This window comes from Hippopotamus amphibius, chromosome X (assembly GCF_030028045.1).
Source record: "Hippopotamus amphibius kiboko isolate mHipAmp2 chromosome X, mHipAmp2.hap2, whole genome shotgun sequence".
NCBI classification, from domain to species: domain Eukaryota; kingdom Metazoa; phylum Chordata; class Mammalia; order Artiodactyla; family Hippopotamidae; genus Hippopotamus; species Hippopotamus amphibius.
Window position 1 is genome coordinate 63,377,312 of NC_080203.1, and position 26,078 is coordinate 63,403,389.

Sequence of the window (26,078 nt, forward strand, 5' to 3'; positions counted from 1 at the left end):
GTCTTTGCAAAGCTGAGCTGCCTGGCCGCTGACACTCCTCCCCCTGCCCGAGCTGCTAGGACCTACAGCAGGGGCAGTGGCAGAACCCTCAAGCATCTTTTCTGACCACAATGCTATGAGATTAAAAATAAACTACAATAAAAAATCTGTAAAAAACACAAACACGTGGAGGCTAAACAATATGATACTAAACAATCAATGAATCAGTGAAGAAATCAAAGAGGAAATCAAAATATACCTGGAGACAAATGAATATGAAAGCACAATGATCCAAAACCTATGGGATGCAGTAAAAGCAGTTCTAAGAGGAAAGTTCATAGCAATACTCAGGAAACAAGTAAAATCTCAAATAAACAACCTAATCTTACACCTACAGCAACAAACAAAACCTAAAGTTGGTAGAAGGAAAGAAATCATAAAGATCAGAGCAGAAATAAATGAAATGGAGACAAAACAACAGCAAAGATCAATGAAACTAAAGATTGGTTCTTTGAAAAATTAAATAAAATTGATAAACCTTTAGCCAGACTCATCAAAAAAAAAAAGGGGGGGGTGGGGAGAACTCAAATCAAGAAAATTAGAAATGAAAAATGAGAAGTTACAACTGACACCACAGAAATACAAAAGATCATAAGAGACTATACAAGCAACTGTATGCCAATAAAAAGGGCAACCTGGAAGAAATGGACAAATTCTCAGAAAAGTACAATCTCCCAAGACTGGACCAGGAAGAAATAGAAAATATGAACAAACCAATCACAAGTACTGAAATTGAAACTGTGATTTAAAAACTCACAACAAAAAAAAAGTACAGAACCAGAGGGCTTCACAGGCAAGTTCTTAACACCAATGTTCTCAAACTGTTCCATAAAATTGCAGAGGAAGGAAAACTCCCAAACTCATTCTACAAGGCCACCATCACCTTGATACCAAAACTGGACAAAGATACCACAAAAATGAAAACCATAGGCCAATATCACTGATGGACATAGATGCAAAAATCCTCAACAAAATACTAGCAATCAGAATCCAACATATATTAAAAGGATCGTACACTGTGATCAAGTGGGATTTATCCCAGGGATACAAGGATTTTTCAGTATCTGCAAATCAATCACTGTGATACAGCACATAAATAAATTGAAGAATAAAATCATATAATCATCTCAATAGGTGCAGAAAAAGCTTTTTAAAAATTCAGTACCTATTTATGATAAAAACTCTCCAGAAAGTGGACATAGAGGGAATCTACCTCAACATAATAATGGCCATAGATGGCAAACCTACAGCTAACATTATATCCAATGGTGAAAAGCTGAAAGCTCTCACACTATCATGCCTCATAGTTTTGGAAGTCCTAGCTATGGCAATCAGAGAAGAAAAAGAAATAAATGGAATTCAAATTGGAAAAGAAGTTAAACTGTCACTGTTTGCAGATATGACACTATACATAGAAAATCCTAGAGATGCTACCAGAAAACTACTTGAGCTAATCAATGAATTTGGTAAAGTTGCAGGTTACAAAATTTATACACAGAAATCTGTTTCACTTCTATAACAATAAAAAATCAGAAAGAGAAATTTAAGAAGCAATCCCATTTACCAGCACATCAAGAAGAATAAAATACCTAGTAATAAATCTACCTAAGGAGACAAAAGACCTGTACTTGGAAAACTATAATATGCTGATGAAAGAAACCAAAAACAACACAAACAGATGGAGAGATATACCATGTTCTTGGATTGGAAGAATCAATATTGTTGAAATGACTATACTACCCAAGGCAATCTACAGATTCAATGCAATCCCTACCAAATTGCCAATGGCATTTTTCACAAAACTAGAACAAAGAAATCTTAAAATTTGTATGGAGACACAAAAGACCCAAATAACCAAAGCAATCTTGAGAAAGAAAAACAGAGCTGGAGGAATCAGGCTCCCTGACTTCAGACTGTACTACAAAGCTACAGCCATCAAAACAGCATGGTACTGGTGTGACAGTACCATATGGAACAGGATGGAAAGACCAGAAATAAACCCAGGCACTTATGGTCAATTAATCTATGACAAAAGAGGCAAGAAAATACCATGGTGGAAAGACAGTCTCTTCAACAAATGGTGCTGGTAAAACTGGACAGGTGTATGTAAAAGAAATGAAATTAAAACATTTTTTAACACCATACACAAAAAAAAGCTCAAAATGTATTAAAGACCTAAATGTGAGACCGGACACAATAAAATTCTTAGAGAAAAGCATAGGCAGAACACTCTCTGACATAAATCACAGTGATATCTTTTTTGATCTGTCTCCCAGAGTAATGGAAATGAAAACAAAAATAAACAAATGGGACCAAATTAAACTCAAAAGCTTCTGCACAGCAAAGGAAACTACAAACAAAATGAAAAGACAACCCTCAGAATGGGCGAAAATATTTTCAAATGATGTGACCTACAAGGGATTAGTCTCCAAAATTTACAAACAGTTCATGCAGCTTAATATCAACAAGACAAACAGCTCAATCAAAAAATGGGCATAAGACCTAAATAGACATTTCTCCAAAGAAGACATACAGATGGCCAAGAGGCACATGGAAAGATGTTTGACGTCCCTAATTATTAGAGAAATGCAAATACAAACTTCGATGAGATATCACCTCACACCAGTCAAAATAGCTATCATCAAAAAGCTACAAACAGTAAATGGTGGAGAGGGTGCAGAGAGAAGAGAACCCTCCTACACTCTTGGTGGTAATGTAAATTGGTACAGCCACTATGGAGAACAGTATGGAGGGTCCTTTAAAAACTAAAAATAGAGCTACCATATGATCCTGCAATCCCACTCCTGGGCATATATCCAGATAAAAACATGGTCTGAAAGGACACATACACCTCTCTGTTCATTGCAGCACTGTTTACAATAGCCAAGACATGGAAACAACCTAAATGTCCATCAACATATGAATGGATAAAGAAGCTGTGGTACATATATACCATGGAATATTACTCAGCTATTAAAATGAATGACATAATGCCATTTGCAGCAACATGGATGGACCTAGAGATTGTCATACTAAGTGAAGTAAGTTAGAGAGAAATATTGTATGATACTGCTTATATGTGGAATCTAAAAAGAAATGATACAAATGAACTTATTTACAAAACAGAAACAGACTCACAGACATAGAGAACAAACTTATGGTTACCAGAGGGGAAGGGTGGGGGGAAGGGATAGTTAGGGAGTTTGGGATTGACATGTACACACTGCTATATTTAAAATGGATAACCAACAAGGACCTAAGGTATAGCACAGGGAACTCTGCTCAGTATCATGTAACAACCTAAAAGTGAAAAGAATTTGAAAAAGAATAGATACATGTGTATGTATAACTAAATCACTTTGCTGTACACCTGAAACTATCACGACATTGTTAATCAACTATACGCCAATATAAAATAAAAAGTTGAGGTTATATTATTATTCCATCCAAGATTTTAATTAAATGATTCTAAATTAGTATCAAACTATAATTAAAATTAAATTAAACATGAAATCATTTTTTAAAGGACAATATCAAAATGGTGTTGTGGTATCAACTTTCTGTAATAGAAAGTTTACTTAACTACAAAGAAAGTTAAATTACACAATAAAGTTTGTGGTTTAAACCCTTTGTGGTATACTACTTCATTATATGTAAACCAGGAGGAAAAAAACTCACCAGCTGCAATGCATTCTTTTTTATTCTGCCTGTTTAGTTCTTTCAACCCTGACCTGCAGGGGTCACATTCTCTAAAACATGCCAGTAGAAAAGTGCAAAATCGGGTCTCATTTAGTTTTACTATGTCCTATTGTGCTGCCTTCAACATGCTGTGCTACATGATTACGTCAAGCCTCAAAACATTTTGTATTCATTAAAGATGATTTTTATACTATCCCCTTTTGTGATGCCCTTTATTGTTTTTATTAATTAATATTTCCCCAACACTCCCAGTCTTTTAAATACTGTATGCCGTCAGTATCTACATAATTTAAAATGTTAACATGATTTAGAGTTTAAAGTGTCAGCTCATTCTAAATCAATCCTAAGACAATGTTACAACTCATGTTTGTAAAAGAAATGGTGCCACTAAATCTTTTTTGGCCAGTATATTCAGCCTGAGTGGTCAGTTTTACAATCATTTCCATAAAGCTTTGGAATTGGGCCTGAACTGAAATTGTTTCCCATCTTGTCCAAAATTAAATCAGTCAAAAGATACAATACATCGGGCTGTTTCCCAATGCAATGTAGGTTTCCTCCATTTAGAAAAGTGCAGTGATTCATCAGTAATTTAACCTATAGACATTTGAAGGTTAGAGAGTACCTCTAAGGGGCTGTTGACCTTCAGCAACTGAAAGAACTGGAACTCCAGCCTCAGTCAATATATATTTATCTTTCTGTTGGGACTATTACAACTGTGCAAGTAATGCTGACCTTGAAACTTCTAGTGCAGGATGCACATGAATAATGTTCCCTAAAGGAAAAATATAAAAATACCAAAATAGAATACCTAGATCTAAAATGCACATTCTGTAAAGATCAAAAGAAAGTATTCTAAACATTAAAATCAACTGTTAAAGCAATAAGCATATTACTTTTATGACCTACTGGGTTTCTCTTAAATATGAATCTGGGTGTAATCCTATTAAACCAGAATCATAAAATTTGGAAATGCTAAATATTTCTGATTTTCCCAAAGGTTACTGATATCAAGAGCTTGGCTTGTTTTCAGGCAAACTAATCATATTTTATTTCCCACAATACCATAATACTATAGATCTCTCAAAAATCATATCCTGTATTGACTAACTTTATATCAAAAACATGCTCTTGTTTTTAATCTGAAGAAAAACTAAATGGTGATATGCTAAAACTCTTTTTAATAATTTTCTCTGTTATCTGATGAAATATTTGTTTTAAAGGTGACTTTTCCCCCTTATTAGCCACAGTCTGCATTCTCAGTAGGGACCAACAGAAATATGTGTATTCTTTCAGGACACTGACTAAAGCATCACTTAATATATAACAGTTTAAGTGTGGTAAATGGAGGCCAAAAAGAGTAAACTATAATTGACTGAGTAAATTAGAACTGAGTTGTAACTAACAACCAGTAAGTAATAGAAATCCTAGGAGAGTTGGCTGGGCACGCTATTCAAATAAAATAGGAGATTTCAGAAAGAAAAAAAAAAAGGAAATGCTCATTCTTTTATAAACAAATAGGAAATTAATGTATAGGGCTAATTGAAAGTAAAAGTGAAGTAATAAGACCTTTTGAAATATAAACATAGCTATATATTATTGGTAAGAACATATGATTTTTACTTCTACAATTCTGTTTTCCTAAAATACATATACAGATAACTGAGGCAGTATTAAAAGGTCTTTGAATGGTAACAGAGACATGAATGCATAGTTTTTTTTTAAACCTCTCTATTATCAAATAATTGGTTTGTCTGTTGATTGGCATGGGGTCATTTTCATATCCCCTCTTTGGATGTCATCTTTGTTACAGAGGAAGACAACCACTTGGAGGAGGGGAAAGCTCTTTTGTGGTTCTGTCAGCATTAAAAATCTTTAGTCCTCTCCCCCTCCAAAAATGATTGCAACAGATACACAAAACCAAGACAACCACAGACTTGCTGATATATTGATAAAAGCTACATTATCCCATTGAGATTCTGGCAATATTTACATTAGGGAAAGATTTTGTTTATTCAAACAAGATTTTCAACTAATCTTATGATATGGAATTATCAAGTTAATCTTTGCAGGGATTTTTCTCTGATGTACACCACCCCACCTGAGTTGATTGCTGAACTGATCCATACAATTCAACTTGAAGCAATCAAAACCTAGTTGCTCTTCAATGGTACTGGTTTATGACATTTTCACTCTGCATCAGAAATAACTAGAGATCTCTCCAACCCTTTAATTAGGTGTCCAATCTATCCCAATCCAAATTATCTTAGTAATGCTCACACAATGCTGTTTTCTTCATTTTTCTTAGGTTGTTGTTTTATCGCCATACTCTAGCTACTTTCAGAGAGTGATCTCTAAAATAAATTTAACTTATAATTTATTCTTAAGTTCTCTTTTAATCCAAGTTAAATTTTATCATCTTTTAATTTTTCCACATTTTACTCAAAATGCCCTCTTCCATTAAAATAATATATTAAACATCATAGGTATTATTTTAAGAAGGATAATTGAAAACACACCACGCCTTTTTATAAAACTATTTTAACAAGGGCATGATAAAATTTGAGGTAGACTATCTTAGCTCGTACATTAAAATCCATTGGTTCTGGGGAATATAATGGAAAGTGTAAAAATACCTTTATTCAAATAAAACTATATTTTAGAATGAACTTTTCTTACTGCTTATAACATTGTCAAATTCAATTGCACCCCCATACCTATATTCTTTACTATTCTCTGCCTAACCAACTCGCATCTCTCGCAGCTCAGCTTCTATACAATTCCCATCTTTAATAACAATTCCATTGAACAAACATATATTGAGGTTCTGTTATGAGCAAAATACCGTGATCAGCACTAGAGACAAACAAAATATTAGAAACACTGTGTTACAATATTCTACACACAGAAAAGGGAAAAATCAAACCTAACTGTGGGGACTCAAGTAAAGCATAGTATTTGAATTAGCTTTAAGATATTACAAGTAGACATTTGAGCAGGGGGTGGGGCAGGAAAAATTGAGGAGCTGAAAAGCATTAACAAAAAAGAACCGCATTAACATAGCTAGTCGAACAAGCTAATTTTTGAAGGGTCTTGATGAAACTATCTCTCTTCTGATCTCCTAGAGCACTTGTTCTCCATAGCATACAATTTTGCACTTCCTGCTATAGGGCTGTTGTGTACTTTAACTTTTTTGTGTATCTTGACTCCTACAGGAGACTATAAGCTGTATGAGTGCCCAAACATCTTATATTTCTTATAAATGTGTCCTACAATATCTATTATGAGTGGACACATAGTAGACAACTAAAAAATAATTGGTTTATTCATTTATTGATTCAAATTGAAGGTTTTTATAGACATTTGTCTAAATATTAATTTGATTTATTTTGATGCTTTTTTTTAAAAAAGAGATATCTCCCTCTTTGGGGGACCTATAAGCACCCAAAAAGGATATCTGTCTTCAGTCACATGTTAAAAGTGAAACAGATGAAATCTGCACAATGTCAAATCAAATGGAAAATTATACTTCAAATGCTGAGTCTACCCCGTCTTCCTATTATCCAAATATAATAATGCATTTGGCAAGAGTGATAATCAATGAGTTAGAGAAAAATTATTAAAATATGTGCAAGTGTAAAGAGTGAAAAGATTTTTATGTTCTTATGGTTTTGAAGCATCAGAATCAATGACTACTGAGGAATTAACCTTATAAGTTTATAGAATAATCTGACCTGAAACTAATCCAACCTCTAACTAATCATGTTTTGTAATCCAAATGACTTTTAGAGGTGCTGGCAAATTACATGTGATTCATAACTCTTTTATATAGAGTGAGCTATTCACAAATGTGTATATGGAGAAATTTAGTTAATAATCATTGTCTCGTTTTCCCTCCAACTTGCCTCCATTATCATAGGTCCCCTGCTATAGTCTCAAAAAGAAATCTATGTGCTGTTTCTTTTCTGTATTTAGTATCAGTGTAGAAACAATGGCTTTACTATTCAAAGTCATATTTTGTACTAAAGTCTAAGGAACAAAGTATTAGATTAAGAATCAGCAGATTTGGTTCCAATATCAGCCTTCAAAGCTCTACAAGTCATTAAACTTTGTTTTGACCAAAATACACCCATTTGAAAACATGAATTTCTACAATCTGCATGCATCCCCACCCCTAATCCAACTTTACCCAACTGAAGAATTTTCTGAATATAAATTAGAAAATAGATGTGAGAGTTCATTAATTTTTTAAGAAAAAATATAATTAAAAGACGAATTTCATCTTAGGTTGCTTTCCACTTATAAGAGTGGAGAATTGATACCTATTCAATTTTCTGAAAGCCTTACACTTAGAAACAATCATCCCATTAGCTTAAAAATTCAAACCTAATAGATAATAATAGTATGTATATAAAAACCAAACAGCAAAGCCTTAAAAGTCTGACAGTAATTTTTAACACAAAATGATAAATCTCAAAGAACCCCATTAGAGAGCAATGATTAAGTTCTACAATTTCAGCCCATTCTACTGTACCAGTTAAGCAGGTTGATGCCTAACATTTCATTTCTACATAAATTTTGTCCCATTGTAATATACTTTTAGGTTTAGTCCTGCCTTTGGTAAAAGAAGACATCAGGTTCTATGGATTGAGGATATTAAAAAAGATAATGCATCCAGTGAATTGTTGAGCTCTTTATATGGGGCAGAAAATTTTCTCCCAGCCCTTACAGGAGACCAGCATATTCTCTGAATTGTGAGATTTGATTATCTGCATTATCAGAGCTTACATTTTTTTAAATAGGTAGACTACTGTCTGAGTCACTAAAATACATGGTGGTGGACTGTCCCTTTATGTGGTAGGTAGGGTTTGGCTGCTAAAGGCTCAAACCAAATATGATGATAAGCCAAAGGACTTTCACCAACATTTACGTTTCTCCAAAGACAGCAGTAATAGAGAGCACAACACAAATCTCTAAGACAGCCTAACCACACCTTCAACTTCTCTCCTGGATAAAGCCTATGTATTAATTTTGAGGAATCATCATTGTTTTGTTTTGTAAACTTGTTCTAAAAAATTATCTCTACTATTACTGTATATTTGGCTCGGGTAGCTATGAGTAACAAGGTAACTTTGCACCTAGTAATAACAGTCACTAAGGGGTATTTCTTATCACTAGTATATTATTAGGTCCTCAATTAAGCTTGACTTTTTACTTGCCATATGAGATGGGTCAAATTGCTTAGTTTCTTTGTACCTCAGCTGAAAAACAGGGATAATAATAGTACCTAGCTCAAAGGTTGTTGTATTACATGAGTCAATACAGATAAATCACTTAGAAGAATTCCCAGCACATGGTAAGAATGCACTGTGTTAGCTCCTATTCACTATAATTACTTTTAATTTGTACACTAGCTTTTCTGAAGGAACTTAAGAAATTTGAGATTGTTATATTTCCATTACCAGAATAAAGCAATAAAATCTGTTATTACACTTTCACACATGATAAAATGAACTTAACCCAGCTCTTTTCACCCACAGAGCTGAAATCACTAATTTCCTTGAAAGAAAAAAAAAATTCCTTATGTTTCTAGTCATCTTTTTTCCCTGCCAATTGTTCTCCTCTACTACTGTTCCCCCCAATACATTTCTGCTGAAAAATCAGCTGATAATCTTATGAGAATTCCCTTGTATGTGATATGTCACTTTTCCCTTGTTGCTTTTAATATTTTTTCTTTGTCTTTAATTTTTGTCAATTTGATTGCTATGTGTCTTGGCGTGTTTCCGCCTTCAGCTTATCCTGCCTGGGACTCTTCAGTGCTTCCTGGACTTGGATGACTGTTTCCTTTCTCATGTTAGGGAAGCTTTCAGCTATTATCTCTTCAAATATTTTCTCAGGTCCTTTCTCTCTCTCTTCTCCTTCTGACTGACCTCAGATTTTTTGGTGTCAGAATTTAACTTGGCAGGCTGTGGTCTGTGACATTCATGTAATAAGCACTTGTTTTACCTATATTAGCCATGAAGACAATGTATGGTGAAATTTTAGGTCAATAATGAATCGAAATATAACATTTAGTGCCAAAAAATGGGGGAAGATGCTTAACATACTAAGCCAGGAATAGTTTTAAAACATTGACAATAAATATGAACAATCTCTATTTGGCACACTACTGTAATAATTTTCTCACAGTGCTAACAGTATAAGAATTGCAGAACATAATGGCTGAAAGTGATCTTAAAATCATCGATTCTGACCACATTTCACAAATGAGGTAACTGAGGCCTAAAATGACTAAATGAATACACTAAAGACACACAGGGAGAACTGATGTGAAAAACATACGAATTCATCTTTGAGAAGCCATTCAGTCATTAGTCTCCACTTCAGGTACTGATTTTCAAGAAACTAAAGATAATATTTTAAACAAATCAGTAACTTGAAATTTTCAGATTTCCAATTTCCCCATGTCAAACAGTCAGGACAGTCTTCAGATGCTTATTTATATTTAAATAAATAGACTCTTACCTTCACAGACCTTCATATGAACACACACATCAACAGTATAGGGAGTTCTAATGAATAAAGTTATGTTCACTTATCTCAATTTGTTTTCTAGAACTTAGTGGAATATTCCCTAAAATATAGATAGTGAATATTCAGTATATGTATACAGAAGGTTTCATCCACAGTAATGAGTGATACATTCCTTTCAAAATTTATAAATCGAAAGCAAGGCTAATCATTTGTGTAAACCTATGATCATTCACCAATATAAAAATAATCAAACACTTAAGTTGAATTGATTTAAATTTGGCTTTAAACATTTAGAAAATATAATTTAGAAAGTAGTCTAAGCTGCATCATGATTATTTCAAACTACTATCTAAATTATTTTTTTTATCCAAAGAAGATACTGAATACCAAAGACAAAAATGTTAGTTCAATATTCCATATTACATTTTGTAGAGATCATATTAGTAACTGATAGTTATATGGCACCGATTGAGGGTCTGGAAATTGTTTCATGCACTTTTACATGGATAATATATTCTCTATAACTCCATGATGTAGGAACCACATAACATGTTGAAAAAACTGAGAAACAGAGAAGTTAAGTAACATGCCCAAGCTCACATTGCAAGTTAGCAGCAAAGCCAGCACTCAAATCCAGGCAGTCTATTCCAGAATCTACTCTTTTAACTATTAAGCTATGGTGCCTCCAGATCATGCTGCAAATTTACATGAAATACACTGCATAAACCACTTCATGAAGCCATATAATATAGTAAAATTATATACTTTAATATTATTGTCATTACCTTTCTCTCTCTTTCAGAATTTCAGTGTTGTAGTGGCCTTCAAAATTATCTAACTCTAATCTCTTCCTATGCATGAGGAAACTAAGGTTCAGGGAGGTTCTGGAACTTGTTTAAAATCATTTCATTAACTATAGTTGAGTTGACCCTAGCACCCATCCTTGTTTCCTACAGAGTGAAGATAGATTGGATATGAAAGTAAAATCTAGTAGATTGATTCTGGAACAGTGCTTCTCAGTATGATCCCCAGACCAGTGGCATCAGTATCACCTGGGAACTTGTTAGAAATACAAATTCGTGGTCCCATGGGCCACCTACCAAATCAGAAAGAAGGGGTGGGCTTAGCAATCTGTGTTTTAACAAGACCTCCAGGGGTTTATGATCCATGACAGTTTGAAAACCATTGGCCTAGAGCCTGCTTTTCCTCTAAACTCAAGTCATAGCTTTGGACAACTTCATTTTGTTAGCTGAAACCCCATCAGTTTTACAGACAGAATAAGAAACTATCCTTTTCATATACTCCCACCCACACAAATTTTATTTTTACATATATAGACATACATTATACTATTTACATTATACACATAGATAACATGATCACATGTATAAATATAATTCTAATATTATCTACATAATATACATAAATAGGTATGATCGTGTTATTTATGTGTACTGTGTAGACAGTTCTGCCATACCCCACACATATTTCCATTCCAATCTACACGCTCACCTACCTTTAAAAGAAAATCTCCCCTCTACCAAAGTTTCCCTTAAGATAGTAAAATGCCTCCTCTTTCTCTCTGATCTCAGCATCTGTGGACCTCACTGTAGCTGGCACCACTTCTTTCATAAGATGCAAAGTTACCAGACTACCAACGACTCTAAGAAGTGTGCTAACTAAAGAAATAGAGATGCACAATTAATGTTTTGTTTATTCTCTGATTTTATACTGTGTACAAATGTGCTGATTCAACATTCAAAATACTGGTTTAAAGACAGGGCATGTCCATCAAATTACCTTCATTCAGCTAGTATTTCTTCAAAAAATGAGGCAGTAATGTTATTGGAATTCTGTTTCAAGGCTGAATTTCTTAAAAACTCTGATTACTAAAGACAAAAATTATATAATGTTTTCTATTTTTGATAATCTTCACGTCTTGTCTTCATTCTAGGCAACTTGGTCAGCAACTGAAAGGGGGGAAAAGTGGTAATAAGTCTTTTAAAATAAAGTGACACTAGTCTTTTAGAAAGCTAATACAATAGGCACTATTGGAGGTAAATATAAATGATCCCTTAAGAAGAGCCCTACCCTCTGGGAAGACTGAGAGAGTCTGTTTTACCACTCATCCTTCCCACAGTAGTGTTGCCTATGTGAGTTCATTTATAAAAGGAACTGCTTCTAGTGAAACATGGAAGTACAAGGAATTGTTAACACTCGCTCCCCATAATATGCACTGATCTCTGTACATTTCAATGTTGAGCTTATCAGGTCAAAATTTTTAAGATGGCTTTCAACCTAATGGCCATGGAGATTATCCACCCCTTCTCCACTCCTCATGTGCCTTTATGACTACAGATGCTAGTTATAGCCCTCTTGTTATCTTATCCCCAGGTTTGTACTTCAGCAAAAATCATGATAAAGGGTATTTCCCACAGAGAGCTGAGAACTTGGGAATTCTTTTTCTCCAGCCCGAAAGAAACCTTTACAGTGAGGCACAAATCTGTATAGCACAGTGCCATGAACTATAAAACAGGAGGCTAAAGTTCTGGTCCCAGTTTCAGACAAGTCACTGATCATTGAGTTAAAGGAAATAATCTATCAAGTATCTCTCATATCACAAATAAGGCAACAGAAGCTTAGAGAGGTTAGCTTATTCCAGTCACATGACCAATGTGCAGCGGAACTCACATCTAATGTCCAGCCCCCCAATCTTTTTATTAACATTAATGCCTCTCTTTCAAAAATACTATTTCTAATATTCCCATTTTTTATAAAAATAGAAACCTAGGGAAAGATTTTTACATTGTTACCTGCAGCAACTCATTGTTGGTTAAATTGCAAGAGAACAGTTTTGTAACATCTTCAGTTTTTAAAAGCTCTTGAGTTTGAACTAATTTAACCTGGATTGGAAAGAACTACTGGAGATAACAAGCCTTTAATACAGAGGACTTAATCTTGCAGTCTCTCAGATAAAATGCTGAATATCTTTGTCCTATCTAACAAAAATGAAGTTTGCAAATAAAGTGGAAGGTAAGCCAATTTAACCCACTTGAGAAAACAAGCTACTTAAGCACAGTCCCACAACAAATGTATATAAATATCTATTCATTAGAGCAGTCATTAGAATAGCTGACACAAAAGAGCAATTTAAGTTACTGAATGCATATAAAAAAATGTAGTTTTTGTTTCACCATTCTATGATGGGTTTTATTTTTGACTTTTTAGCATTGAAAAAGTATTGTAATAAATGAGCTTATATTCAGCGTCCATGCAAAATACTGTCATTTCAAATTTAATTTTTTAAACATATTTGACATTATACCAATACTTTTAGAGAACAATTTGTAATAAGACTTACTAATTTCTTTTTTTTTTTTTTTTTTTTTTTTTTTTTGGCCATGCTGAGCAGCTTGCGGGATCTTAGTTCCCCAACCAGGGATTGAACCGGGGCCATGGCAGTGAAAGTGCTAAGTCCTAACCACTGGACCACCAGGGAATTTCCAAGACTTACTAATTTTAAGCAGCTAACATTAAAATATTCAAGCTATTTTTTTCCTCAACAGAAATATAACTAACTTCTTGGTATTGTGTCTGTAAGGAGACTCATATCCAAAATTTCTTTGGAAAGATCAAATTTTTCATCAATGTCACAAAAGAATATGGTGAATCGAGCAGCAGTGTTTATATCTGTAATCTCATGTTGTGACAGATTTACATATGAATGCTTATTTCTGCTTGAAGTACATAATTTATTTCCCCCCCAGTTTTATTGAGGTATAATCGGTATACAAAAACTGCATATAATTAATGTATACAATTTGGTTTGGACATATGTATATACTCATGTTACCATTACCACAATCAAGGTAACAAACATATTCATCACCTCCAAAAGTTTGTGTCCCATTGTGGTTATTTTTTAATAATTGCAACTTTTAAGAATATCCTATAACTCAAACTTTTCATTAATTCAGAATGTCTTCTCTCAGATGCAAGTTAGTGCATCTGATTTTATCTTGTTTTTTCTACAAATTTGCTAGCTTTACTCAAATCTATGTGCATCTATCTAGCTGAATTCAGTTTTCAAGTTGCTTGCAATATCTAAATCGCATAAATAGTTTAAGCATATATTATACAAAAACTGCATTCAAAAAATTGTTTTGTTTCCATGTGACTGATTGCAAGAGAGAAGCTTCTTTAGCTGTTTAAAATATTATTCAACAACTTATGAATTCTTTATACAATTATTCTACGCTTGGCATGTAACAACCAATTGCCTCTCGAATTTTATATCCAAAAATCTGGAAGACGAAGTTTGAGGGCAATAAGGGAAGAGAATAAAGCTTCCTTTATCCTAACCAAAAGAGCTGTACCTAGTTGTTTTCCACATGCCTTGAAAGATCCCAGCCTGAGTTTCTACCTGATGTAAGCACATTTGATTTGTACTTAGTGAGTAGTCATGAGTAGTAAGCTCTTAAATTCACACAGAGAATGAACTGCAAAGACAATGGCATCCTATTGGCAGCCTGGAAGGAAACTAAACATTCTCATTCAATGACATTTCCAAAGTCACGACACCATTTTTAGTAGCTTGAATAATCACAAAAAAGGTTTCTCTTTTACTCAACTTAATTCTGACCTTTTGTCTTAAAAAAGAGAAACCTTAATATTTATTTAATAAAATGTGAGGAAAACATATCAAGTCCCTATGAATGATTTTCATGGTGTTAGTCTACTTGGTGGCTACAGTCTGAATACACAGACATGCTGCATTTAATCCAGTCTTCCCAAGAAGAAAATAATTAAGACAGAACACTGCTGCAATGCATATTCTTCTAACATCATTCTTTAAAGCTATTTTAGATAAGTGAGATAAAGCCTATCTTAAAAGCATTGGCTACTTAGGTGTTAAACATAAGCAGGAAATTCACTTTTCTAAATTGCCCCATTTGTTATATTTAATCCTCTTTCTGTAATCAGGAGCACTGAAGTTCACATTCATAGCTGCTTTTCTTTGACGCGGTTCTTTTATTACTGTCTCTTTTCCTTACATAATGTCCCACAGCAGCTGGCCTATTATTATGATGCTCTTTCTCCTGTCTTTCTCTTTAGTGGTTTTCGCTAACACAAATAATTAAAATGTACTTACCTTCGCTGCTTTGGCTGCAACTAAGGGTGCTTTGGGTGCATATCTCTGGCAGTGGGGTAATGGAGGGGAGTATTAATGTGGAGGGGAGCTGAGGTTGTTTGTTTCGTTTTATTTTATTTCTAAACAACAACATATTGATGTCTCAGATAATCAATCATTCCAATTTGTTCATCCCTACAAGCAATGGTTTTAATCTTCATTTACGACTTGCAAAGTTCGTTTTGTTAGGAGCATTGATAAAATACTCAATTACCATTTTTTTTACACTGTAGTTCAACTGCTGTGCTGATAAAAGGCTCCAGCTCAGAAGATAAACTGCAAATAATTCCTGAAAAACAAATGTCAAAGGCGGTATACAATGAATGGGATTTTTTGAGCAGATTATTCCCTCACCAAAGTGACAGGGTGGTTCAATATTTATTTTGTTGAGGGTGTCATTTAAATGTTGTTTGACACCTGCTCCCTATAGTCAGCTACTCATCACATTACAATTTCTAGGGATTTAAAAGTGAGATTTAACCCTATGTCTATTAAGGAAAAAAGAAACTCATCTATAAACCAAGATCAGACTACACTGCTGATAGTATGCAAACTATTTAAATAAATGGAAATGCAATTGATTCAGTTTTGTGGGGTTATATGTGAGAAGAATATTTAAGCCTTGGCACCCTTTCCTGCCCTTAGCATTCAAGTGTTTATTTTTGAGATCATATTTGAAATCTCACCAAGAATACCTGCCTGTTCATTCAATAAATTGCCTTTTTCTAGGCAATCTACTGTTAAAAATGACCACGTCACTCACCCTACTTCAATTTTCCTCCACATGCATGCTCTAGGCGGCATCGCGCACTGGCTGAGAAGACAGCTCACAGTGTAAAAGGTTATAATAAACCAAGTTTTCTTAATGGGAAGAGGCTTATTTTATTCTCCTCCATTTGCTCAAGTTGAAAAGTTCCTATTAAGTGCTCAGCAAATGGGAATAGTTATTTCCAGTATGGGCCCCAGAATGCAATATACTCTATTAAGAATTTTCCTCCCAGGAATTCTTCTCCACCCTCCACTTCCAGTCAATCACTTTTGACAATTTTAAATACAGCACTTTTTGCTGTAAATTTTATGTAGTCAGAAGACATTTTCAGATGAAATCAAGTCTTAATCCCTGCCTCACTCTTTGGAAAGTGGCATGGCAATAGAATACAGGAGTGAAGAAAGGAGATAAGAATGATTAGGGGAAGAGGAACCACGGAACTGGCTTGTGAAATTTTCTGTTTGCTTTACCCCAGTTGTTTTGATACCATGGGTTTATTTTCCACTACATCCCCTTGTATTAAGTCATTACATTACCCTAGGGACTGAACACATGTCACAGATTTGTATATTATCTCTATTGGAAACAGGTTTTCATCTCTTTTGAGTGAAATCATAAAAAACCACTGCATTCAAGAAAAGCACTGAGACACTACTGAGTGGAAAAGTATGAAAATTTACTTACTAGTCGTTTAACACTTTGGCCCTTAGAACTTTTCTGAAGTATATGGGAACTCCAAACTTGAGAAACAATTGGAATTGAACCAATAAAAGGCAATGCAGACAACTAAGTAAATCAGCTAAAATTACTGGAATCATCATAGACACTATTAGACTGAGCAACATTAAGTAAGAATGGAATCAATGTTGCCAAGAGTGAAGATTGAGCACCTGGGTTAGATCCTCCATTTTTACTTCCTGGGATATTTCAGGTAACTCTGCAAACACATAAACTCCTTCCCTTACTAGGAAACAGCATGATGTGAAATAAAAAGTAAGTCTTTGGAGCCCCCATTTGAATTCTAATCCTCATAAATTGGTCATTGGGCAAGCCACTTAATCTCTTAGAGGTTCAGATTTTTCATCTGCAAAACATAAGTAATAATACTTATTGAGGGGGTATTTGAGGATTAAATAAGCTCTTTTGAGTATGCAAAAGGACCTGGCATTTAAAAAAAAGATTAAATAAAAACATACTGCATACATTTATTTTATTAAATTAAATAAATGGTGCCTGGTTTTTGTTATTACTTCATGCCACTAGAATTTCACTTCAAAAATTCCAATTCTTGCTCTAAATGTTTACCCTAGTGGCTTGAAAAAGTACGTGCTTAATACAAAGATGTCCAAAGTAGTTTACCTATTGGGAGAACCTAGCTCAGTGACCTGTGAAAGCATTCCATAGTCCTTGCTGAGCATTAATGGGTTTTACATCTGTACCTTCACATAGGAGAGGATCTTTGAGAATATCAGGTTTGTAGGGCATGATCTCCTTCTTGAGAACAAAACAAGGGCAATCTCTCAACATTAAATTAAGGATTCTCCACAACAGTCCGGTTCCCATTTAAAAGGGACAAAATGAGGTCAGTTTGAAGACCACAAACTCTTCCAGGGGTATTACCATGACTATTAACTTCTGTCTGATTTAAACTGCTTTATCATAAGGTTTGATATTGCAAAAAGAGGTATATATACAGAAATTACCTATCTTAGATCTTTTTTTTTGAAATATGTTGAAAACTTTAAGTAGATCAATTTAAAGCTGACCCATGTTCACTACAAACTTGTTTTTTTTATTACATGACAACCTATTTCAATCCTTCAGATATATCAGTATTTCAAATACAAATAAGCAGAAAGAAAATCTCTTATTTACTGTAATCTATATTTTAGCATTGTATCAATATGACCCAGAATATCAAATAAAGGTACATGAATGGATAAGAAGAGAATTCTAAAAATATGGGGTACTTGTCATGAGGAAACAAGGTTAATTAACAGAAGCCAGTTAAAAAGAATTGTTTAAAACTTCTCAAAGTTTAACTTCTTTTATCCAGACTTAAAAATATATCATCTTCAACTTCAAGTCACTGCAATTTACCAAATGTTGCAGTGCTTACTAGTTGCAAGGCACTGTGCTAGCTGTTTAACTTCCCTCCTCCCCCACTCTTAGTGTTGTCAGACACGGTCCTTTTAAAAATTCATTATTGCTTTTCACTTGCCTCTCAGAGAGTATTAAAGATAATGAATCGTGTTTCCAAACATTTCTTATTTTCCTCTCAACTTCCTGTAGTTCAATACAGACATCATTACTTCTCTGCTAGTATAGTGATTCTGTTCGTCATGCCTGAAACAACTACAGCACAGAGATTAAATACAATCTATATCCACATAAATCATTGAATAAATGAATCATGAAATTAATATGTAAATTGTGTGTTTAACCTCTATTTATATAGCACTGTCTGTCACCATGCTGTAAATTTAAAACTAATTGCAAATTCACAACTCTGAAAAAAAGAACACCATGGTAAAAGCTTGACATATTTATTAACTAAATGTTGAACTACATTGAATAAGTAATTAACAGTCATGCCAGAACAGGGAGAGAACAATTATATTTAAGCACAGATGTCACGTGCATGAAATGGCTAAAACTATTTTAGGTTAAATTTTGATATTAGTCAAAGAATACTGCTATTTAATTTTTGACAGACAAATCTGTTCCCATTTTTTCATGATTCCATTAAGCATTTCATTTTTAAATGTTCATGTCACCATTACCCACAGAAATAAAAGTTCCCTTTAGTCTCCTTAAAGAAAAGAAAGATCCCCAAAATATTAGATGACAATAAACCCATTAAAAAATTAGCCAAAATCTCCTCCACTCAGTACACTAAAAGCATTGTATATTTGATGTATGGATAAACAACCTAAAATAAACAATTTGTACATATATATTAATGATGTACTGAATAACACTATTTAAATGTTTAATGAGTCTTGCCAGGACGAACAAGGGTTTGCTCTGAAAAATTATTTTGTTCTATAAATAACAAGTTACTCAAAGAATACAACTCTGAAGTTAAGCATGGCACATAAATATGTGCCCAGGAAAATGTATTAGACTAAGTATTCTTGTCCCTCCATGCATTTTTATCATTGATTTTAAGAACTCATTCTCACTACTGGCGGCTATACTTCTAACCTGATTTTCTCTTAAGAAGATACATTTTAAAAAAACACACATGCATAAACTATAGGATATGGTATTTAAAATATTTCTAATACATAATCTTGATTGTAATGAAAAATAATCACTTATTTCAACTGGTATTGCACACACACATTAGAGGCAAAATCTGATTAACCCCTGATTTTCTTATCTAAGCAAATCAAACTCACTGGTTACATTTACAAAGGGCAAAAGAGAACAAATTTTAAATTCAGCTAAAGAGGACTCCCTAGGTGGCTCAGTGGTTAAGAATCCGCCTGCCAATGCAGGGGACATGGGTTCGATCCCTGCTCCAGGAAGATCCCGCACATCACAACTATTAAACCTGCGCTCTAGGGCCCGTGAGCCACAACAATTGAGCCCACGTCCTGCAACTACTGAAGCCCACGTGCCTAGAGCCCTTGCTCCACAACAGAAGCCTCCGCAATGAGGAGCCTGTGCACCACAATGAAGAGTAGCCCCCGCTCACCGCAACTAGAGAAAGCCCATGCACAGCAATGAACACCGAACGCAGCCAATAAGTAAAAAAAAAATTTTTTTTAATTTGGCTAAAGAAAACTGTTTCTTATAGTTTTACACTTCAATAAACATGTGTTTTAAATTTCTTCATGTCTGGACCATTTAGAATGTGATCAAATACTCTCAAAAAAATGTAATGTGCAAAGCCAAGCTTAAAAAGTATGAACAACTTTCTGATTTAACAGAACTGTTCAAAAATGAGGCAATCAATACTCATAATTTCTACGTTGACACCTTATCTTGGGAAATTTTTTTTGTTCAATATGCAAGAAATGTCATAGGTACTCTACAACCCTCATGGATCATTTGTACTGAGCTATCCACATTCTCCTGCCTGACTGTCCTCATTACCACTGGCATGCATTTTTTTTTGCTTTTAAAAAAATACATGTTTTTATTTTGAAATAACTTTAGCTTTGCAGAAGAGTAAAGACAGTACAGAGAGTTCCCATATACCTTTTCCCTAGCTTCCCCTACTGTTAACATCTTCCATGACCATAATATATTTATGAAAACTAAGAAATTAACATTGTTACAATAGTATTAAACTATAGACTTTATTTGGATTCTTAACACAGTGGACTGGAATTAGCAGTACACTGCACATCTGTGAGATGGAATTTCTCTGCATTTAAGGCTGCCTGGCCCCTACCAGATCTGGACCCATATCTGTGGCATTTCTAAACCAAACTAAATAGAGCAAATTCCTCCATCCCAGGAATCCTGAACAAGGAGTGGGGAGGGAGAGAGGACCTTATCTAATCACATCAAACAGAGGCACAAAAGAAACCCACGATATTTTTATAAAGATAGCGTTCATTAGAATGAGTTAGATTGTAATAATTAGACATTTTTCCCTTTGCTTCTTATTTACTAAAAGCAAGAGATGGTCCAAAATACCTCAGTCCTTTTTAAGTATGATCTGTCCACTAGATCCCATGATAGAAAAAATTCAAAGGACAAAAGAAAGAAGGTTACTTCTTGGAGGAAATAGCTAGACACCTCAAAAGTGAGTTAAATGCAATAAGACATGTTAAGAGTTTAGCACAGTGCCTAGAACATAACTAAAACTCAATAAATGTTGGATATAATGACAAGAGTGATGATGATGATGATGACAGTATCTCCATTACTAGAATGTTAAAGATGACATATAAAGAGTCATTACATCATCAGTAAATAGCATGTTTCTCAAGATTATGAAAAACATTGCAAAATTATTAATGATATAAAGTTAAACGGGAAAAAAAGAATGGAGAAATGTGTATACCTTATAATCACAATTTTGTTTAAATAAATAGGTAGATGTATGCATAGATGAAAAGAGAGAAGATCATGCAATACCTCTGGATGGTGGAAATATAGGAGGTTCATATTTGCATTTACATAGATCCCCAAATGTTTTCTAATGTATTTCACTTTTATAATCAGACTATATATATATATATAGACTATATATATATATATAGTCTGAGATGATCTAATCTCTAAACACAAATAAAAATCCTTATATCTTATTTTAGCAGTTCTCAGAGTTTTTTGGTCTTAGGATCACTTTCCAGCTTATTAATTCATTTAAAATAATAATAAAACCAGTATATATTAACAAAAATAACAGGTTTTATGAAAAATTAACTATTTTACAAAACCACAAAAAAACATTTTTTAACATTTTGTGAGAAGAATGGCTTTGTTTTACATTTCTTGTAAATCTGGAAGACAGCCGGATTTTCTATCTACTTCTATGCTCTACCTGATGCACTATGTTGTTTTGGTTGAAACACAGGGAGAAAAATCTAGCCTTACACACCTGTGTAGTTAGAAAAGAAGGGGACCTTGTGGACCTCCTGGAAGTATCTTGGGGGCTCCCAGGTAAACCTTAAACCATATTTTGAGAACTGCATCCTTAATTCAGCATGTTATTTTCTAAGAATTTTTTTTCTATACTTTTAATATAATTCTCATCTTGGAGATCTGTGGTGTTGCTCTCTTCAGGAGGAAATTATGATCTATTATTTTGCTCGAATAGAGTAGGCTAGAGAACAACATGCTGCTCTTCAAGGAGTTATAATTTGGCATTTCACTGCTGACAAATATGATGATTAATTTGTATGTAGATCAGTTAGGATCTCCTCATGCTCTTCCTGTTTCTCTAAAAGAGGTACCCAAGTCTGCATCACAGGCTTTCTTTCTGCTTGTTTGTTTTCTCTTTTATTTTTTTTTAAGGAAAATCCCTATGTGAATCTAGCTTTCCCAGTGACAAATTGTATAAACCAAACAAGATTGTCCTGGATGGAAAGAAAAATGACTTGCTGCTCATTTCTAGCCCTGCTAATAATCCTCTCTGGGGTTTTAGGCAGGTCATTTAAAACCAACTTGTGGCTAAAATGATGATGATAAAGTTACCACCCTCCTCATATTACAAATTTAGTCTAGACACTTTGCTAGAAATTTTTGTTCTGTAAATTAGGTGTGTTTCCTTTCATTTTGCTTATTTAAAATGCCATCAGTTTTGGTAACTTAAGTGAAATATATATATATTTATATATACACATATATAAATACATATACATATCTTAGATGATATTATCATATTGATGACAGTAATATGAATTTCTTAAATAATAAGAAAAAAAAGGTTTTTGTTTCCACTTACCCATTTCTAGGAAAAGGCAAATGTTAGCTGCATAAGTTAATAAACTATTGGAGGGACCTCCTTGGTGGTGCAGTGGTTAAGAATCTGCCTGCCAATGCAGGGGACACAAGTTCAAGCACTGGTCCGGGAAGATCCCACTTGCCATGGAGCAACTAAGCCCGTGTACCACAACTACTAAAGCCCACACACCTACAGCCCATGCTCCACGACAAGAGAAGCCACCACACTGAGAAGCCCGCACACCACAACGAAGAGTAGTCCCCACTCGCCACACCTAGAGAAAGCCCATGTGCAGCAATGAAGACCCAACTCACCCAATAAATAAAATAAATTAATAAAAAAAACAAAGAGAAACCTCTTTAAAAATTAAACTATTGGAAAGAGACTAACATTTTCAATTATTTATTATGCACAAACACTATACTAGGTTCTTCTTATATGTCATCCTATAAATTTTCCCAGTAACTTATGAGATCAGCATTATTATTCCCAATTTACTGATGAGGAGACCTAAACGCAAGGTAGGTAATAAATAGCTTGCTTAAACTCGCAGGTTACTTATGTAGAATTGCAGTTACCCAGAAATCAAGACCTGGGCTCTGTATATTTTACTACATACTGTACCTTCTTCTAACTTAATATTATCCCAGCCCAATATGTCTTTCATGCTAAATCAAAAGTGTGAATTCTTTAAAATTTTTCTGTTTCTGACTTTTATAAATTAAGAACTAAGGCACATCAAGACAAGTAAAGCACTGTTATCATCATCTACCTATGCCGCATGCTAGGATGAGAAGGAACTGGTACAAGGGGGCATTTTCTTCACCTCATGCTGGAAGTTGGCACTACACTATCTTTCTGTCCCTCCTGGAGATTTATGTTAAAGAGATAAAACTTTCTCCCACTTTTTTGTTTTCATCTGTTTCCTGTCTCTGTCCGACATTTCATTCTGGAAAGGAGAAAGAGCTGCTCATCTCAGTGGCAGGAGAGAACAATCTTCGATTTATAACATGCTAGGAACCCATCACTGTGATAGAGCAATCTTTCCCCCAGACATCTCTCCATTACTGAAGCTGATGCCTCCCTGCCCTGATGCCACTTTGGTACCGATCTGTCAGTTCCAACAGCAGGGCTAATGGCACCACCTGTCCCTATGTGCATTTTTCATCTTTATCTCAGAAAAACTTCTTTTGTGAGTTCTTCTTTAAGCAAACTGAAAATGTATTTTCACAATTTTTGTTTTACAAACCTCCTTCTTCACATATATATTTGAATGACAGACCACATACTTAGCAGTGTATCTTAAATTGTACTTGTTTTCCTTCCTCCCTTTTTTAATGAATGCTTTAGTTCTTGTGAAATACAACAAAAAGTAAGTAGAAAAGCTTCATTTGCAGAGAACGAAATAGTGAATCAAGAAATGATTTAATTACCATTGGGAAGTCACTGGAAAAGATGCAAGGATTCTTTGTTAAAAGCCTCCTTGCTAGAGCTGAATTTTATTCTTAGCTATCATTTTTGAATTTGGCATATGATATAAATTAGTTACTGAAATAAGGTTTTTAATTGCTTTGCAAATAAAATATTTAAGAGCAAACATCAAAGAAGGGGAGAGAGCATCATATGAGAATCTCAAGTTTCTAAAAAGGTAATGAATAAAAGAAAGAAAAGATAAATAAATGCTCATTCATGTTTAGGCAGTCAGCAACAATTCTGAAGAATATATTTGCCTTACTCTGAAATAGACAGAATATTAAAGTTAAGGTGTTATACATATCTGTTTGTATGATCATCATCTATAATACATGCTCAAATTCATTTAAACATGTTAGAAAGTATTTTCCAATTGTCAGAAACTCCAATTTCCCCATGTTCTGAAATGTATATACTATATTCAAAGTAAAATATATTCCAGTTAAAGTTGATCACCTAACAAAAGTTTTAATGTCCCCCTTATACCCAGGGATTGTTCTTGCAGCTGATTCTTTTCAACTTAGTATTCCCTGGTTTATAATATTCATAGGCAGCATCTGAAAATCCAATCAATCATACAAAATATTTGTTAGGATTTAATATATTTCTCTGTAAATATGGGAAGCATACTGACAAGAGTGTGAAAGTACGGATAACAATGATCTGCAAATACCTGTCACCTCCTTACTGGAATCACCTCCCCAATACAGTAAACATGAAGAATCCAATCCAGTTTCTGGATGACTTGTATCGTATTTATGGATTTAGCCTTTCTTTACCTTTCCATCCATCCCAGAGCCTCCTGGCTTTCAAAATCCATCAGTTCTTAAACTAAAAACGAATGCAAATAGAGGATAAAGAAAAAAAAAATTGTTGATGGGTAGCAAGCACATTCTTCTGAGTTACATGTTTATACTAAGTTCCCTTAGAATTCTTAAACTGAAGCCATAAAAATCTATTATTTACCTCTCATGTCATTATTGGTTTAGAACTCTATTTTCCAGAGCTATTTAAGATGTTAAATTTGAATCTCACTACTCTTGTTTGACGGTTTGTTTTGTTTTTTAGAAATTCTTGGACTTGCATATCAACATCCAAAAAAGCAAAACATATTGATCATTTGAGCAACAAAAATTTAATAGAAGGGAATTTAGGAGTAGTCATATAAGAGGTGATAAAGTTGTCAGTGAATGAGAGATTTCAAACAGGCTAAAATACGTTTTCATTTAGTGAAACAGACAAAATTTGCTGCTTTTACATCTTTAATATTTTTATGAGACTGTGAAGACAGACCATCTCCAAGACTTATTTAAAGTATATATCTATTTTGAATAAACAACTATGCCTTACATAAATTCTTTTAATGATATATTTTTAACACTCAGAGCAAGTGTGCATACATTGTATAATTGGAAAGGTAATGCAAGCAAGCATTTGAACTCCTACAGGGAAAGTACTTTGTTGAAACTAACTGGAAACCTCACATTGCAGCTCCAGTAAGTTAATCACCTGATTTAAAGGTAGGCTGCCCTTTATTTTATCTTAGAGGTAAACTGACATCACGCAGTGAGGCTTTTAAAATGACACTGTTATGATCAATGCTGTAGCCTCGGGTGTTAATGCTTCATTTACCTTTAAAAGCAAATGTAATAACCCAGAAAGATCGATATTATAAGCTCTTTATTTGGTGTTAAATTACTGTGGATTCACTGAATTATTATATTGCAGAGGTTTTTCAGTGACATTAACTTAACCAAATAAATGTTATTCAGAATGGTATATCTAATTTTTCTACTCCTGGAACTTAGTGGTTACCTATAAAGGCAGTTTATAACAAGAATGTATGAAACTCAGATAACATTTTCAGAATTTATAATAACCTAAAATGAAGAAAATGAGAAAAGATGTAAAAAGATGAAATAGTACAGTCATAAAATATGTAGTTATTTATAATTGTTTTTATAACT

General features: G+C 33.9%; 1 protein-coding gene across 1 annotated transcript in view; it reads right to left on the bottom strand.

Moving 5' to 3' along the window:
* Positions 1-26,078, bottom strand: part of DACH2 (dachshund family transcription factor 2) — a 632,298-nt gene that overhangs the window by 521,069 nt on the left and 85,151 nt on the right. The gene's annotated exons all lie outside the window — the stretch shown is intronic.